General features: G+C 44.8%; 1 non-coding gene across 1 annotated transcript; it reads right to left on the bottom strand.

Moving 5' to 3' along the window:
- Positions 1-2,143: 2,143 nt before the first annotated feature.
- trnas-uga (transfer RNA serine (anticodon UGA)) lies at positions 2,144-2,225 on the bottom strand. Its single transcript has one exon. It is a non-coding gene; the product is annotated as a tRNA-Ser (tRNA).
- Positions 2,226-16,382: the final 14,157 nt, after the last annotated feature.

The raw sequence follows: 16,382 nt of genomic DNA, 5'->3' as shown, positions 1-16,382 counted from the left end.
TGCGTTTAATGGCGATTCCAAATAACCTGCAAATGTTTAGAATGTGGCAGCAAACCAGAGCAACCACAAAGAAATTGGGCAAATGTGCAAACTTCCATCAGGCTGTCACCTAAGCTTGGAATGGATACCAAACCCGACAGCAGTCGTGATTATAAAATGGTAGAACAGAAACCTAGCAAAAAGAATTGCGTCCCTGTGTGTTGCAACGATGTTGAGTATTAATTAAGCCCCCTTACTGTAGTTAATTTCCATTTTCATCACTGCCAACTTTCTTCAAAGCAAAGCACGCACTTGCTTTTTTCAGAGTTCCTATATCCCGCTTTCATCGCGCTTTTTACCGAATCATATTTCTGACTTTACAAACTACGTCAAACAACTGCAGAATGAGTTTTGTTCCATTCTCCACTGATGTTGATGCTAGTAATCCGGCATATTCGAGTAGGACTTGATGCACTTGCGGGTGGTGTATTCGCGGTATTTTGGCTTCTTTTCTTCATTTTCGGTCTACTATTTCGAGTTCATTGCGCAGACTTCTGAAGAAGACTTTTTGGAGTCGAAATGGTAACTGTGTTTTCTCTCGCAAGACAGACGTAGCTTTATTTCTGTTCTCTTATAAATTGATCTTCTTCTGATCTTTGCAAGTGAAATAGGGTGCATTACTATTGCTCGGTTTTAGTTTCAAAATCAAGAGAAACATGAAGGAGAGAATATCAAAGAACACAAAGTTCTCAGTTGTTAAGATAATTTTTGCAGCAATGGTGGACATGAAGGTCAACTTAAGATAACGGTTCAAGAACATTTAGTCTGTGGAAGTGGTATGTGACTTTAGTTCCAAATATATGTTTCTGTTCTTCCAGTACATCTTTTTGACTCCCAGAAAATATTGATTGTTTTCTGTATTCACTTTGTTTCGCGACATCTGTCTTCTGGTCCACCAGGGACAACTTGAATTTGCGTCTGCATTGGATAAGATTTCGCTCTTTCTTTCGAGAAGCAAACCTGTGTATTATGTAACACTTATCATGCTGATGGCGAAGAAGTTCAAAATGAATTACGGTTTATGGATCGTGAGCAAGAATGAAGTGATCCACTTGCGAACAGATGTCACCACGCCCTATTCCTACATCGGGCCTGAACGGTCCATTGGCAGAGTCTGCAGACAGGAAATGTCTAAGTGACTAGTCCTTTGTTCAGTTTGATTTGATACCAATGGTAGTGCTGTTTTGGTGCAGAAATGTGCCAACATCTCTGACGTTAGAGTCAAAATTTAAGTCACATCTACTCCATGGAGTGTCTTCGCATATCGGAACATGCTGACATGGAAACATCTAACTCTGACAGCAAAGGTTTTTTCATTAAACTGGGAGTATGTTTAACTAAGCAATTCAGACAGCCAGGATGAATAATTGGCATTTGGTTCTTCAAGCTGAGCTCTCCACACCAACTGCTCCAACGAAGCCCGTGGATAAGTTCCCCATCGATTATTTTGGTCAATTTTAGCCTCAACAACAACCTATTGTTCTGAACAATGCTACACCACAAGCAGAGGGCTAAGTCTGATTTTCATCGTTAATTTTCAATTTCAGTTCTTAATGCACAGTTTCTTACGAATGTGGACAGCAGAAGACCGTTAACATTCCATTTCTAATATTTCCAGAAAATTCTACTCCGCTGATATCGCCTTGCCTTTTCACATCGCAGGCCAGGAACCTGGATCAGTCGAGTTCCTTTCCACACATGGAGTTGCTTTTTTCTAATTCATTGACTGCTGATATAATAGATTATTGGCCTTGAGAGTCAGCTGTAAATTAGGTTGAACTTTCTCAGCTTGACTTTCAACTGATCCTAAAAAAAATTCATCACCTGCAGGTAAGTGCATTGCATTGCTTCTTGTTTTGCTGAATTCCACACCCCGAACATCCAAATTTCATGACAGTTCGACAAATGTGTTGAAACTGATTCGTGTTGGAAGTTGGTGGCTTTTTGTGTCTCGACATATAATTTATTCAATTAGATGACTGGGTCAGTCTTGAAATTACTTCGGATTCTTCACAGTTGAAAATTTACTTTCGATTGAATGCAAAGCTCAAGCTCCACGAAATCCAAATCCTGCAAAGGAATTAATGACTTTTAAAAGATTCAACGCTGTGAACAGGATTCGAAGCTGTGCAGGAAGACCCCATTGGATTTCAAATCCAACGCCTTAACCTCTCGGCCATCACAGCTGCAGCAAGGATGGCAATTTTCACAGTAAAACAACTGAATTCATTTGTTGGAAGAACAAATTGTCAAGACCCAAAATTTCGCCAAATCCTTTGCAGAGGCCCAGACGAACGTTACCTTAGCAGATTGACAGGCTTTCACCGCAAACTAGATTCTGACACAGCTGAAGTTGTGGGAATGATTCTTCGTCGAATTATAGAATCACGGATGTACACCACGAAGAGAGGATCATTGTCTCACTGCGTCCGATCGATTTTGACTCAATTGCTCATAATCTGGTGCCAAATTAGATATGCTGTTGTGTTTTAATATTCATCGAAATATGGTATTAGAAAAATTGATGCTAAGTCCATAAACACTAGCTACATTAGTAAAAAAAAAATCGAAATTAGAAAGAATGCAGAACCAATTTACAGAAATGGATCCAGCAACTTATCTGTAAGTTCTGACATCAGGTAATGAACTTGTGAGCACAAGAGAGGAAGATTAACCGAAGATTTGGAACTTGAAATCGTCTTGACGGAATTATTTGCAAAGTTTTTGCGGTTGTTCTCGAGTCATCAAGTCGTTGAACAATACAACACGGAAAGTGGCCCTTCTTTCCAACTTGACCATGGTGGACAGATATCCTAAGTTAATAGGTCCCATTTGCCAACATTTGGCTCACATCCCTCTAAACCTTGTTACTCATATATCCATCCAGATGCCATTCAATGTTACAGTTGCATCAGACTCCACCAATTTCTCTGGCATCTCATTTTGGACACGTCTGAAAAAGTTGCCCCTGACATCCCTTTTAAATCTTTACCCACTAATTTAAAACCGATGTTTTCTAAATTTTGACTTCCTCACCTGCCGGAAAACACCGTGACGAGTCAACCTATCCATGTCCCTCATGATCTAATAAATAACAATGATTTGACTTTATCATACTTGTCAGGAAGGAAATGTGTGGAGATTATTTGTCGAAGGTATGAAGTAGAAAGTCTTATGTACAGATTTTTAGAAATGCATCTTGGAGAAGTTTTTAATAAGTCATTGAAGTCTAGTAGCAGTTGTAGAAGTCTGTTGTGAGAGCTGCAGAAGGATTTCAGGGCACGAGAACGAAGCATTATTTCCAATGTATGGTGGCTCAGTTCGACCGCACTTGGACTACAGTATGAGGAATTATAATCCTCAATTTAGGAAAGATACTCATGCCATATGAGGAATACCACGAATGGTGATTAGCCTTGATATCATGGATGGACGTTAGTCCTCTGAATTTAAATTGGGCAAATCCCGCCTTTTCTTAACAGTTTCAAAACAAGAGAGGTAATCTCATTGAGAGTTGCAAAATATTTGAAGAGATAAACAAGGTGGTGCAATTAAATTTTGTTCCCTCATTGGTGAATCTAGAATCAGGAGAGGGCAATATTAAAATGAAGCATTGTGATTTATGACCAGGATGAAAACTATTGATTTTTGTCTTAGCCTTGAGAAGTCTCACTATTCAGCACTACAGTGAGCCTTGGATATTTGGTCTTTGAATGCATCACTATCGGCCTGACCAGCCGACACTTACTGCATCACTATAGACCTGACCCCTCACACTTACCACCTTAATATCAGCGTGAACCCCTCAAACTTACTGCATCACTATCCATCTGGCGCCCTCACATTTACTGCGCCACTTTCACTTCGAGACGCTCATTTTGACTGCGTCACTATCAGACTGACTGCCAAGCACTTACTTTGTCACTATCGATCATGCCCTTACACTTCCTATGTTACTATCACCCTGACTCCTTACACTTACTGTGTCACTATCAGCCTGAATCCATCACACTTATTATGTAAGTATCAGACTGACGCCTCATACTTACCGTGTCACTGCAACACTGCCTCCTCAAACTTACTATTTCACTATCACCTTGACCCTCTCACATTTACTGCGTCACAATCACACTGACCACCTCACAACTACTGCTTCACTATGAGCTTCAACACTCACACTTACAGCGTCACTACCTGCCTGACTCACTCACACTTATCACCTTACAATCAGCATTACTCTCTCAAATTTATTTCATCATTATTAGGCTGAGGCACTCACACTGACAGCGTCACTAACAGCCTGACCCCCTCATGCTTTCTGCGTTGGTATCTCTCTGATTCCCTCAGAATTACTGCGTCACAATCACTCTGACCGCCTCATACTTAATGCGTCACTATCCCTCTGGCACCCTCATACTTCCTGCATCACTCACACCCTGACACATGCGCACCTACTGCATCCCTATCAGCGAAATCCCACTCACTAACGGCGTCACTCTCTCTCTCACCTGCTCATACTTGATGCGTCACCATCACCTTGACACTCTCTCACTTAGGTCATCAATATCAGCCTGACCCCCTCACGCTTACTGCATCACTACCAGCCTGATCCCTTCAAATGTACTATGTCACTATCAGACTGACCCACTCATACTTACAGCATCACCATCACCTTGACCCCCCAAAACTTAGTGCGTCCGGATCACCCTGAACCTTTCACTCTTCTTGCGTCACCTTCAACCACACCCTGCACACTATCACTCTGACGTCCTCATACTTGATGCATCACTATAACTCTCTCCCACTCACACCGTGTATATCACTATCACCCTGACAACTCATACTCACTGCACCACTATTATCCTGACTCCATCACAATTAGTATATCATTATCAGCCTGACCCCTTACACTTACTGTGTCACTATCAAACTGTCCCCTCACATTTCCTATGTCACTCTCAATCTGACACCTTCAAAGTGTCTGTGTCACTGTCACCTTGAACACGTCACACTTACCGCATTGGTGTCTACCTGAAACCTCATACTTATGGCGTCACTATCATCCTGAGCGGCTCACACTTACTGCGTCACTAGCACACCAACGCTCTCACCTTTACTGCGTCACTATCGGCCTGACACCTCACACGTACTGCATCACTATTAGCCTGACCCGCACACACGTTTTGCGTCACTACTACCCTGATCCCCTCACAATTGCTGTGTCGCTATCAGCCTGAGCCCCTCATTATCACGCTGACCAAGCTCACAATTACAGCATCACTATCAACCTGACCACCTCACACTTTCTCTGCCATTATCACCCTGACCCCCTCACACGTAATGCGTCACTGTCACACTGAGACACTCACATTTTCTGCGTCGTTATCAGCCAGACCCGCCGGCACACAGCGTCACTATCAACCTGGCCCCTCACACTTGCATGCCTCAATATCAGCGTGAACCCCTCGCACTTACTGCATCACTGTCCATCTGCCATCCTCACACTTACTCCACCAGTTTCACCGTGACATCCTCATTTTTACTGCGTCACTATCAACCTGACAGCCACACAAATATTGCGTCACTATCAGTGACGCCCTCGCACTTCCTATGTTAATATCACCTTCACTCCTAAAACCTACTGCGTCACTATCAGCCTGCCTCCATCACACTTTTTGTGTCAGTATCAGACTGAAGCCTCACACTTACCATGTTACTAAAACTCTGCCCCATCACACTGACTGTGTCACTATCAGCCTGACCCCTCAGACGTACTGTGTCACTATCACCCTGACCCACTCATACTTTTTGTATCAGTTTCAGTCTGACGCCTCGCACTGATTGTTTAACTAAAACTCTCCCCCTCACACTGACGGTGTCACTATCAGCCTGACCCCTTTATACTTACTGCGTCGCTCTCACTCTAATCCTCTCTCATTTCATGCGTCACTCTCACCCTGACCTCCTCACGTTTACTGCGTCACTATCACCCTGACCAACTCACACAATCTTTGCCATTTTCACCTTGCCGGCCTTAGTTTTACTGCGTCACCATGAGCCTAACCGCCACACACTTATTGCGTCACTTTCAATCACGCCCTCACACTTCCCATGTTACTATCACCCCGAATCCTTACACTTATTGTGTCACTATCAGTCTGACCCCTCACACGTTCTGTGTCACGATCAGCCGGACTCCATCACATTTATTGTGTCATTATCAGACTGACGCCTCACTCTTATCTTGTCACTAAAACACTGCTCCGTCACATTGACTGTGTCACTATCAGCCTGACAACCTCACACTTACTGCTTCACTATCGCAATGCCCCTCTCTCACTTACGACGTCATTTACACCCTGACACCCCACACTTGCTGCGGCACTATCACACTGAGGGCCTTACACTTAGTGTCACTGTCATCCTGACCCCTTACACTTACTGCGTCACTATCACACTGGTATCTCACACCCACTGTGTCACTATTATCCTGAGCCACTTACACCTATTGCGTCACTATCACTTTGACCCCAACACACTAACTGCATCAATATCAGCCTGACCATCTCACACATACTGCGCCACTACAAGGCTGACTCCCTCACATATACTGCGTCACAATCAGACTTACCCCACAATCATGCTTACTGCGTCACTATCACCCTGACTCCCCAATCTTACTGCGTCAAGATCATTGTGCCCCCATACACTTACAGCGTAACTATCATGCTGACAACGTCACACTTACTGCGTCAAGATCAGCCTGATCCCCTCAAACTAATGCGTCACTATCAGCTTCAACACTCACATTTACTGCGTCACTTTAGCACTACCCCTGCACTCTTACTGCATCCCTATCCACCTTACCCCAACGCATTTACTTCATCACTATCAGCCTGAGACACTCACACTTACAGCTTTACTACAACCTGGCCCTGTGAGAGCATCTACATCATTGTTACCCTGACCCCTTGCCCATACTGCGTCACTATAAGCCTGGCCCCTCAAATGTTCTGCGTCACTATCACACTGACATTTCACACTCACTGCGTCACTATCACCCTGACCCCTCACAATTACTTCATCACTACAACCTGACCCCCTGAAAGCATCTGCGTCACTGTCACCCTGTCACCATCACAAATGACACATTCACACAGTCTGCTTCACTGCCATCCTGACATCTCACACTCACTGCATCACTACAACCTGGCCCTGTGAGAGCATCTACATCATTGTTACCCTGACCCCTTGCCCATACTGCGTCACTATAAGCCTGGCCCCTCAAATGTTCTGCGTCACTATCACACTGACATTTCACACTCACTGCGTCACTATCACCCTGACCCCTCACAATTACTTCATCACTACAACCTGACCCCCTGAAAGCATCTGCGTCACTGTCACCCTGTCACCATCACAAATGACACATTCACACAATCTGCTTCACTGCCATCCTGACACTCGCACACTTCCAGCATCACTATCAGCCTGACCCCTCACAATTTCACCGTGTCCATCAGTCTGACTCCTCACATTTCCTTCATCACTATCACCCTGTCACTTAACATTTACTGGCCAGTATTAGCCTGACGTCCTCAACCTACTGCATCATTATCAGCCTGAACACTCACACTTATTCCGTTACCATTACGCTGACCCCCTCACACTCACTGCGTCACTATTATCCTGTCCCCTCTCACTTCCTGCATTAGGATCACTCTGACTCACGGACACTTACTGCATCACTATCAGCCTGACGCCTCACACATACTGTGACACTATCTGCCTGACCCCATCACACTTGCTGCATCTCTATTAGCCTGACCCCCACACACTTTCTGCTTCACTATCAGACTGACACCTCACACTTACTATGTCACTATTCCACTAACACCTCACTTTTATTGGCCACTATAAGCCTGACGCTCTCAACTTACTGTGTCACTACCAGCCTGAACGCACACACTTACTCCCTCACTATCACCCTGACTGTCTCACCCTCACTGCGTCAGTCTCTGCCTGACCCCATCTCACTTACTGCATCACTATCACCCTGTCCCCTCCCACTTTATGCGTCAGGATCAGCCTGACACAGTAACGCTTACTGCATCACTATCAGCCTGATCTCCTTCCAATTACTGCGTCACTATCAGCCTGACCACTCACTCTTACTGCGTCACTGTCACACTGACCCCTCACACGAAGTGCTTCACGATCGCCTGACCACCTCACACTTACTGCATCACTATCGGTCTGATCCCTCAGACTTACTGCATCACTATCACTCTGACCCCCCTCACTGCGCAACTATCGGCCTGATCCACTCACACAGTCTGCGTCACTACCACGCTGACACCTCACCCTCATTGTGTCACTATCATCCTCACTCCATCACACTTATTGAGTCACTGTCAGCCTGAACCCCTGGAATGGAAAATTATCATTTATTGGGAAATCTGTGAAACCATGGTTGAAACAAAGAACTATAGTCCTAACTTTGCAAAAAGACAGAGAAAATGTAAAGGTCAAACTAATTTACAGCTGACTCTCAAGGCCAATAATCTATTATATCAGCAGTCAATTAATTAGAAAAAGCAACTCCATGTGTGGAAAGGAACTCGACTGATCCAGGTTCCTGGCTTGAGGTGTGATAAAGCAAGGCGATATATAGTATAAAGGGAATATGTGAAAACCGTCAGGCGTCCTTTGTATGAGGCGTCTTGCAAATGTGTCGGGTCCACTCTGCAAATTTCAAAAATAAACTTTTTCTTTGCTCTTGGTAGCATTTGCGTCGAGTCGATTGAAATTCCACGGCAGTAAACTAGGGGGCTCGCCTGGGACCCTGCGACTGGGTAAGATTTTGAAGATTCCCAGAAGGTGTACGTGCCACTGCCTTGAAGGTCTTTCACTTCATCTCGAGTGCTGAATTGGCCCCTTTGCGTGAGAGGACTGGGGATAAGTGGATCGCCCCAGAGTCGCGTTCTGAATCGAATAGGGTCGGGGTAAGAGTTGTGGCTAAAGTAATCCGACATAGAGACTCGTTTGAAGAGAATAAATGAACCAGGAAGAGGCGCCAGTGAACTCTCGCGCGGTATTCGAGTAAAATTCAAGGGAAAGGATTGCCGTCTCTAGAGAGTTTAAGGGACAGCAAGATTAACGGTGGTTTGAGACTTGGAGCCACCATGGGCAGCGTTGGAGTCGCCAAAGCTGTACCGGTTACGTGGGTTCTTGGTTTGTGAAAACCAAGGCAATGAGGCGGTAGCGCCCAATGAGAGGAGAACTCCAGAGGTAAAAGCAAGTTATATTGGCAAAGAGAAGATTTTGGTATCGTGCGAGAGAGAGAGAGAGATAGACAGATATACAGACAGAGAGACAGACAGAGAGAGATGAACACTTTTCCAATATCCATGAAAATCGGCTCCAGCAAGAGCGAACAAAAAGAGGGTCGACAGACAACTCGGAATGGTCAAGAAAAAATACAATATATGCTAAATAATTATGGCCCAGTTTCTGTAAAGCAGTTAAAAATGTAAATCAAGGAATATGTTTTTCTGGAGGAAGGAAATTTTAGTAACATGCAGTTGCAAATGTTGAGGTCACCGTTGGAGGAGAGAGAGAAGGAGAAACGGAAGGGTAAAATAGAACCTGTGAATTGGAGTGCTTATAAAATGATGAAGGCTGAGCCTGATTTCAGGGAAAGAAAATCTCGAATAAAAGATACATCAAGTACAGGTACAAACACCAGCGCACATGCACACACACACACGGAAAACAACTTAATGAAGCTGTGCAGTGTCTTAAGACTGGCTCAGATCCTGACCTTAATGGGTGCCCTCGAAGAGCTACAGCCCCTCTATGAGATCCACTTCGCGAAGATTCCAAGTCAATGGTCCCCGCCTCAGGGTCTGCTGAATCACCAATAGCATATCGTACCCACAATCAATTGAAGCAAGAATCCCTAAAGAAGTAGAGACAATGTCCCAGTACCTTAAGCACCTCACGAAAGTCGATAACGTTTACTGTGGACTGATACCACCCAAGGACATAACGACGGCAGAGATCACACCGTATGAGGCACACCTGAGGAGCAGCTTCATCAATGGAATGAAGTACGAAACAACAAAATAGGTAACAATATCCGTGTATTACCCGGGACACGGGAAAGCTGAATTAGATAGAACAATACGTGATGCATGCTGAAAAATTGCTGGCTCAAGAGAACCATAACCGGAAATTAAAGATGGAACAGCAATCAAATAAACCTAAGCTCATTATGATTCAAATGATCGTTAGCCGTTGGAGTGAGGAACTGCGGGAAAAGAGAGAGGCACAAGTGGAGTTTGCAAAAGAGGAAGGGATCGCGGAAGTGCGCTTGCAGAGATAGATCTGGCTGGTGCTTTGTTTGCGGAGCAATGGACCACTGGTCGAGACAGTGCCCGCACAGACAGCCTCAATCGGTCCTGGAGGCTGGACAGCATGGTGACTGACAGGGGACGACTGAGGTCGAGGTGGGCAGGCCGCAAGGTACAGGTAACCCTCTTTCCTTTGTACTTGGCAACGAAGAATCCCTTATGCTAATCTCTTCTACTAACCTAATGGGCACTGAGATGTGTCCCAACTCTATATTGAACATGAGATTGCGAAATGTGGACAATATGTTCAATATAAAAATGATATGTATATGTCGATGCCTACGTCTATGTTATATGTGGAAGGTACACCAGTTACCTTTTTGGTAGATACCTGGCCAGCACATTCACTCCTCAAATCAAGACAGTTCAGAGAAGTGACGCCAATAAAGATGAGTGGAATGTTCCTGAACTCAATGGAGGCATCAGGCGTCGTGATATGAAAGAGTTTTACCGCACCCATATTGTGTGAAATCAGTAATGTGTATACATTCTAATTCTCAATTTTGTTAGCGGAATTCTGTCCTTTACATTTGATGGCTCGGGATCTCATAGTGAGACTGGGGTTGTATTTGCTCAGTACTCCGACGGGCTTGCAGATAATTCGAAGGGAAGATTCACAAGTGTAAACTGCAAAATACAACCCACGAGCCCTGGTGTATGTCTATGAGTGGCGATTAAGCCAGAGAGCAATGAGTTCATTGAGCAATTCACTCGCCCTGGAAGCAGGTAACCATGTTTATCCTATAACACCGATTTTCTTTGCGGGAATATGCTGCACTGCACAGCACACATACACCACGATGGCCCTGAGGATCCATAAGAGAAGTATTGGTTCAGGAGATTGGTTAAACCAGGTCAATTGTTATTGTGCGAATTTTATTGAAGGGATGGCAGATGTGCAGTCAGTGTGAACTTATGTCAAGTACCTGTGACGGCAAGTAAACTCTATATTTTTGATGTGGAAGGCTACGCTCCTCGCTTGTCACTGGCGAAGGTGTCCTGTGACTGTTGGCAGGATTTGGGGCCACGGGTACTAAAGGCATAAAGAACGAAATGTTGGGTGTTTTGGGACGATGTGGGTATGTGGTTCAATGCAGATGTGCGGACACATAGGAAGAAATTAATTTGTCCAACTCAGGCAATGGAACAGTCGAGGTAACCCCCGCGAGCCCTGAAGAGCCTAGAAGGCTGGCCTGGCGTTTCCCTAAGATAAATTCTCAGACCCAAGATTAATAACGGTCCCTACTGAATTATGGGTAAAAGGCAAACATGATTTGGGGCTTATACGAGGCTGTGAACCAATACGAGTAACCACGAAGTCGGAGTATCGTCCTTGCAGGGCACAATATCCGTAAAAACCCGAGGCCATGGACATAGTTACTCCAGTCTTTCAATCCTTCCCAAAGGCTAGAGAGATAATCCCCGATGTAAACTCACCGGTGAGAACTCACGTTTTTCTGATCAAAAAGGCAAAAATTCCAAGTGAACCGGAGGAAAGCAGGTTTGTTCAAGACCTACAGGCAGTCAATAACAGTGTTGTCCCGCGCGCATCAAATGTTCCCGAACCCTATACTGTATTAGTTCAATTTAGACCGGACAGTAAATGGTTCGCTGCCGTGGATTTCGCAAATACATTCTTTAGTGCAAGTAATTCAGCAAATTCCAAGGCCTCACATGAAGAAACAATTGCTATCCTTTTGGAGCATACGCTCCTACTGAAGAACGTTTATCCCAAATTACACAAATCTTGAGGTGCCCTGAAGTGAAATGGCCAATGGAAAAGGGTAGCAGAACGAAGGTCCGTTGCAATGGATCCCAGCGGCCGAATTGAATTGAAAAAGACGTTTCAAAGTACACCTACACTGGGGATTCCGAATCCAAACAAGCCTTCTGTCAAACGGTAGATGAGAAACATGGCTGCATGACATCTGTGTTGTTGCAGGATCATGGGGGAAAATTCAGGCTTGCAGCTTATTTTTCGGCTAAGCTCGACCTCGTAGCGGCAGGATTGCGTAAATGTCTGCGAGCTGTGGTTGCAGCTGAAAAGGCTGTTGCAGTGTCCAGGGATATAATCGGCTATGGCGACTTAACCAAACTGATCGCACATGCAGTATCCTTACTGCTTTCCGAGCAAAAGACAGCACAAACGTCGGCAGCGCGTTGACTCAGATACAATACTGTGTTATTGGAGAAGCCTAATATTGCAATAAAACGATGTGACGACCTTAATGCTGCTAATCCTCTCACTAGAGAAGGAGACGGAGACCCACATGATTGTATCGCTGTAATTAATGAAATGTGCTGCCTAGACAAGACTTGCAGAATTCACCACTTCAGAATCTAAATATGGCGTTTTTTTTGTGGATGGGTCAGCATTCAGGAGCAAGGAGATAGGACAGAATTTTATTGGGCATGCGGTAGTAACTACCCGTGAGGTATTCAAAGCGGGATCACTCACTTCTCAACTGCCAGCGCAAGCAGCGAAGCTGATAGCCTTGACTGAGGCATGTAAATTGGCTAAGGGAAACACAACAAATATTTAACCGATAGCAGATACGCATTCGGAGATGCACATGATGTTGGAACCCTGTGGAAATACAGGGACTTCTTGACATTCACCGGAAAGCCCATCACACACCATGATCAGATTTCTGACCTCTTGGAAGCGTTCCTATTGCCTAAATCAATCGCTTTGTGTAAATATGATGCCCACACGAAAAATAACGATTCCGTTTCTCAAAGAAATGCAAGGGCAGAGTCAGCGGCAAGGACAGCAGCCCAGCAGACGTTTGACATGGGAATGACAAAAATCCTTCCCCCAACAGCAGACGTACGGGAGACACAGTCGAAGTCCAGGCTTGAAGACACATTTGAGTGGGAAAAAGCAGAGTGCAGTTTGAGGTAAGGGGTACGGTGTGGCCCCAATGTTAAACCTTTTCTACCACGACCATTATTTCCATTCTATGCCAAACTGACACACGGTAAGGAACATGTGTCCACAGAGGGGAGATATGACAGCATTTCAGCACAGTGGTACACTGAGGGATTTACTCATTACTTCCAGAAATATTGTGAACGATGTGTTATCTGTGCCACAATAATGTGGGGAGGGGAATACAGATGAGTCATGTAGCACTTCCGAAACCCCAAAAGCAATTTGAACATTTACAACTGCATTTTACCGAACTAACACCCTGCAAAGGAAAAAGGTATTGTCTGGTAATAGTTGATACGTTTTCCAAATGGGTGCAAGCGTTCCCCACGGCAAAACAGAATGCCAGTGCCATAACCAAAGCTTTCCTAACTGAGATAATTCCGAGATGGAGCATCCCTGAGAGGCTTAGTAGTCCCAAGGTTTGTGAAGGTTTATAGCTCCGGTTGAGGTTTAGGGTGTAGGTTTGCTCGCTGAGCTGTACGTTTGTTATCCACACGTTTCATTACCTGGCTAGGTAACATCATCAGTGGCGACCTCCAAGAGAAGCGAAGATATTGACTCCTGCTTTCTATTTGTATGTTTGTCATGGATGGGGTTCCTGGGGTTTGTGGTGATGTCATTTCCGATTCATTTTCTGAGGGGTTGACAGATGGTAAATCGATCTATGTGATTGTTTATGGCGTTGTGATTGGAGTGCGAGGCCTCTCGGAATTCTCTGGTGTGTCTGCATATACAGCAAACCGACGAACACTGACCAAACACTTAACTACACCAGCAGCCATCCCAAAATGCAAAAAGGAAGCTGTGTCAGAACACTATTCCAACGAACCACCACACATTTCAGCACAGACGAACTTCGTAAAACAGAGGAGAACCACCTATAAAACGCATTCAAGAAGAATGGATACTTAAAAAATACAGTCCACAGATTCCTCAGGAACAAACCACGACAAGTAGACCTAACACAGCCAGAAACCCTATCGACCTTTCCATACATCAATGAAGTCTCAGAAGTGGCAGCCAGACTACTAAGACCCCTCGGAATCCCACCAACAGTCTCAAACAAAACTAACAAATTTAAAAGACCCAATACAACCCATGGACAAAACCAACGTCTTATACAAAATGGCATGCAAGAACTGACGCAAACACTACGTAGGACAAACAGGAAGAAAGTTAGCCACCAGGATACAGAACACCAGCTAGCCACAAAAACGATACGACCCTCTCTCCCTCGTATCCCTTCATACGGATGAAATTTAAACACCATTTTGACTGGGACAACACATCTATCCTGGAACAGGTTAGGAAAGACATGCCAGAGAATTCCTTGAGGCCTAGCACTCCAACCACAACGCCATAAAAAAGACATATATATATATATATATATATATATATATATATATATATATATATATAGATAGCATCTATCAACCCCTCAGAAAACGACCAGGAAATGGCATCACCACAAACCCCAGGAACCCCATCCTGGACAAACATATAACTAGAAAGCAGGAGACAACAGCTTCTCTTCACTTGGAGTTCATCACTGATGATGTTACCTAGGACATAGAACATAGAAAAATACAGCGCAGTACAAGCCCTTTGGCACTCGATGTTGCGCCGATCCAAGCCCACCTAACCTACACTAGCCCACTAACCTCCATATGCCAGGTAATGAAACGTCTGGATATCAAACGTACAACTCAGCGAGCAAACCTACACTCTAGGCTTATTAGTGACAGTGGGACACCATTTGTCCATAATGCCCTACAGCAGATTAGTGAGTATTTGGGAATAAACATGAGATAACACTGTGCCTATCACCAAACGAGCGGTAGGGCAGCGGAAAGAGAAAATTCTACCTTAAAAAATAAATTGACAAAATGCTGTGAGGAACTAGGGATGGCATGGACAAAGGCACTTCCAATTGTGCTAATGTGTATGAGATCTAGGAGGAGAGGGAGAATTAATCTTAGACCGTTTGAGATTTTGTTTGGTAGGCCCCAAACACAGGAATTGTCCCGAGATGTAAGGGAAGCCAAATAACTGGCCACTGTGAGGATGAGATGTTGTGTTACTGCATGAAACTCTCTACACTTCTGTCCCAAATACAGAATCAAGTGAAGACAGTACTACCCCAGTCAGCAGAAGGGAAGATGCATGATCTATAACCTGGAGCATGAATAGTGGCGAAAGACTTCAGGAGGGAAAACAGGAAGGCAAAGAGATGGCTGGGACCGTTTCAAGTACGCCTTACAGCACAGATAGCTGTTAAGATCGCCAAAACAGCCACGTGGATACACGCCAGCCATTACAAACTTGCAGCTGGGACTGACGAGACATCGCACAACACCAAAACCAATTTAGAGCAAGTATTTATGAGAAGACTTAAGCAAATGTGGGGTTCCCCAGTTCACACTGTTGGCAAGCGCCCTGATAGGAATATTCATCAGGGCAGGGGCGTCTGGGATGCAGCAGCTGACGGTAATCTTAACTGATAGGACGAAGTGGATCTTTACATTCGACCCATAGCCGTTCAGCAACAACGACGACTATAAATTCGATAATTACGATTTATGCAGGGATCCATGCCACGCCGGTGACTGGCACTCAGTAGTAACCACCACGGCAAAAGGGGCACCTGACATGGGAAATAGATATTCTATGAGCAAAGTAAGACTCAGAAGAGCAATGAGGGAGTCTCGTGGTGTGGAATAGATAGATCCTTCTCCGACATCTGTAGACAGGTGAATATAGTGGTGCAGTCGCCCCACCCCCGCCCCCCGAGATGCAGTGCAGAATGTACGACAGACGATAGGAGCAGTGGGGCATGGCAACCAATCAAACCAGATCATTGAGCTAACCCCAAGCCGGGCAAAGGTCATTAATGACACACCCGAACCCGAAGGGAGACGGCCGTGGCGAGAGAGCGAATTTAAAGCAGGAGGGGAATTTGCCTGCTGGAGTTAAATGGCGTAACTGCGACGCCA

The sequence above is a fragment of the Chiloscyllium plagiosum genome, unplaced genomic scaffold, assembly GCF_037043375.1.
Source record: "Chiloscyllium plagiosum isolate Xiang-an unplaced genomic scaffold, Cpla_swu_hap1 HiC_scaffold_21, whole genome shotgun sequence".
NCBI classification, from domain to species: Eukaryota; Metazoa; Chordata; class Chondrichthyes; order Orectolobiformes; family Hemiscylliidae; genus Chiloscyllium; species Chiloscyllium plagiosum.
Note: the sequence above shows the minus strand (reverse complement) of the source record. Positions and strands in the feature narration are given on the sequence as shown.